The following is a 4,032-nucleotide window of genomic DNA, read 5'->3' on the forward strand; positions in this document are numbered from 1 at the left end:
AACACTCTGCTAACACAGAGCGGGAGCTGTTTGCAGTTATTTTTGCCTGTGAACGATTCCAGATTTCTGGATTTACATCCATGGAAGTGGGTTGCAGATGGAAAAATTATCATAAATCTCTGGAAATGATCAGCTTGAAAACTTAGTTGCAGCTCAACTTCCTTTCCAATGCATGCTGTAAAGTCTTTAAGGGTATGAAATGACGATTGTATATCGCCCTGGAAAAGATATGACATCAGTCGGTGGATTCTAAAGGCTAGAAAAAAAAAGGTTAAAGAAGCCCTTAACCTGGACTTGAGGGTAGATTTTGTTGAATTTTTAACCGCAAAATTAGCTCAGTTACACCAAACAATAAGTGAATTGAGGGACATTATTCTAAGAGGTTAGCCCGACACACTCAATACAGAAGTGGACAAAAATACGACACCTTATTGACCTTATCGAGACGAACTGACCATAGAAAATGGAATATTATTGAAACCAAACAGGGACATTATTCTAAGAGGTTGGCTCGACACACTCAATAGCGAAGTTAGGGTTAGGGTTAGGGTTAGGGTTAACACACTCAATAGAGGAGTGGACAAAAATATGAGACCTTATCGAGACGAACTGTCCATTGAAAATGGAATATTATTGAAATCAAACAGAATAACAATACCCAAATTAATGCAACAAGAAGTATTACAAAAATACATTATAAACACCAAGGAATGGAGACATGTAAACTCCGAGCAAAATGTTTTTTGAATGACATTAACAAGGACGTAGACAAAAATATAAATTTTTACTCAGAATAAAATACATGCAAATAAAAAATTACAAATACCAATCAATTCCCAATCAGTAGAAACGCTCAAATATTATGGTATATACAAAATGTTTTTATAGATTTCAATGGTTACTTATATTTTTCATCGTGTATTGTGTATGTAATAAAAGAGGCCTGGTTTTTCTCTCTGTACCAAACTGCCGTAGGTTTCCATTGCCAAATGCCACACAAAAATTATCATGTCTAAACATTCGACTCCGCCTTTTCTAACTACACTACCTTGTTCCATACACAGTTATTCTTTATAATTACATCATACATTTCATCCTAAGAGAGGCATCATCACTACTGCCCATATCAATAGATTTCAATGGTTACTTATATTTTTCATCGTGATTACATGGTCGTAGTGTATGGTATATAAGTCATTTCTAACTGTTCTTTCAAGTTGATGTTCCCAGGACTTGATGCTACACTGGATGTTTAATTTTTTACAGATGGTCTAGTGGAGGTACTTGCATACTCCATCATGTATCGCTGTATAGTAGCCGTCCCCTAGAAGAACTTTGCAACTTGATATCAGATGACTAACACTTTCCAATTCTGTATGGCAGAACCTGCATTTATTGTCATTACTGATCCCTGCCAACTTCTTGAATGCATTAGTAATCAATCCCTGGTCTTGAGCAGCCATTATGACCCTTTCCTGATCATGAAGGAGGGCTCCCTTTTTGAGACAGTCCAAGGAACCTTCTTTATCTATGTATTCCTGAGAGAATTTTCCCGAAAAATGCTTTGCACGCTGATGTTGGTCCCATTCTTTAAGGTTCATCTGTTGAAAGGTCTCTGTATATTTCTGCCGGCTCTTTCTTGCTATTTCTGTGGCACACTTGTTTGGTGTTTCGTCCTCATTTGAGAGACAACCCTGACCAAAATGCTTGGCCAGCCGGGTGACTGATGTTGTTCTGTGGGCTCTTGTCTCTTGATGTTCATGTACTATTGACAGGGTGTGATTCTGGGAGCTTCTCAGATACTGACCGGTGCTGACAATAGTTGCCCTATGTTGATAATTGATCTCTGACAGTCCAAGACCTCCTTCTCCCCTGGGAAAATACAGCCTTGGTAGACATTCATTTCTATATATCATTTTATGAAGCGTTAGTAGCTTCCGTGTCTTAACGTCTAGCCGGTTGATGTATTTTTGTGATCAGTCAATGATACCAAAGCTGTATATTATTACTGGCATAGTGTTACGTGGTGGGTGTTATTATTAAGATGACGTATGTATTTGTATTGTTCTTTGTGTGATCATGTTGTGAGATGCTATGAGATGTTAGATATTATATATATTCATTGTGATTATTAATATTGTTGAGATGGAGACATTGGTGAGATATAGAGACAGAGTACATATAGATACACTTTGAGAGGAGATTTGATATATAGATAGACCAAAGGTTTGACATTTATACTTCTGACAGTTCTGTATGAACGGGAGTGTTTCTTTAACATTTATACTTTGACACATATACTTTCTAACACATATTTTTTAGATGATGATTTTCTCAAACTTTCTTATAAAATAAATTGACAATACCTTTTCTGTTGAATAACAACACGAAGGTGCAGATACAAAAAGATGAAGATGTTCTTTTTATTATTCCATATGACCGGTCAATAGCTTTCCATCCAGGAATTCAAGTCTTACATGATTTCTTCTTCTAACCTCGCTTCCAAGGTTCCATGTCAGCTCTCTCTCTTCTCCCCGAATCTGATCTGACTCTCTCTAACTCTCCCTGAATTCTCTAACTAACTTCGAACTCTTTCCTATATTGAGAAATCACATGTATGTCTGGTCAACGTGATTATAACTCACGTGTCATCAACATGAGCGATTTGCACGTTTTTGAAACCATTTCTGACGATCAGGAAATTTCCCATTTTCCTTGTTGTTTTACAAAGGAATGTAACCTACTTCTCTAATTCTATAACCCATATTTTATTATGCATTATTTCTAACAATGTGAATAGTTTCCAGCCAAATTTGTATTTATTAAATATTTTAACAGAATCAACAATTTACTGGGCATTCCATTTAAAACCTATTGTTCTTTAAAACTTATCTACAGGGTCGATTCCCGTGTTATCTGATATTATTTTAATTTAACTAATTCTCTCTCTTTTTTTACTTACATGAAAAATGGACATCCCCTTTTCATGTAACATTCCTTCCTCCCATATTTAAAAAAATGTACGCATTTTTAAATTCTAGTACATTTTTATATCTACACAACCCTTGGATAAGAAAGATCAGGCTAAAAAATGTCCTTTAGTCAGCCCTTTCCAACTGACTTCACAATTATTATTATTTATTTTATTTTGTTTATTTTTTTCTTGGTTATATCAGACCCTCTCTGATCTTCTTGGCATTACTTTTTGGGTGTAGGGTATTCCTACCCTTGACGAAGATCTAGAAAATATCCGTCCTGACTAACACCTATATCAGCCTTATCCGCCACAATACCTAGTTACGCACTAAATTCTATCTAATGGCCCGATTTTTGTGATTTTTCTTTTCTCTCACCAGAGCTTCCAAGATCCAGCAGAGATATCCCACACACATGCGTCTCTAAAAAAAATACAAGGGTATTTCTTCCTACGTACTTACGGTATATTTTACATTTCTCTCACTTCATTATGCTATATGTGATTAGCTTTCGGTACTACCCTTCATATAGGTCTCTGGCAACCTTAAGGATGCTCGTATCCTCTCCAACGCCTGCATTTTAAATTCTTGGGTCCTTTGCTCAAAACCGTTACATGCGGCCTGCTTTAAAAGCACACAATATCGCAGGTTCTCCCCTGCATTTTTCGAATTAGGGGCTCCTCTATTGTTGATCCTATCCCTACCAAGTTACTCTTCTTGGGAAAAATATCAAGGGCATCATAAAAAAACCAATCGTCAAAAAATATCTTTATTTCGGCTTATCACATATGAAAACTCTCTAAATACCCATTTACGTAATTTATTTTGTCCCACTCCAAAAATTCTGATTTCTAAGCCAACCATTCGTCTAAATCTTATTTTCTCCCAGATCATTTCTATCCTAATGTATATACCTAATAATGACTTTGAATTCCTGTCGCAAAAAGATAACATTTACATACATTTAAGACATTTTACAATATAAAAACATTTTCAATAAAATACGTTTCATTAAACTATGATATTCACAAATAGTTGTAACTTTTCTCAAGAAACA

This window comes from Euprymna scolopes, chromosome 46 (assembly GCF_053919585.1).
Source record: "Euprymna scolopes isolate OS-2025 chromosome 46, ASM5391958v1, whole genome shotgun sequence".
Classification (NCBI taxonomy): Eukaryota; Metazoa; Mollusca; class Cephalopoda; order Sepiida; family Sepiolidae; genus Euprymna; species Euprymna scolopes.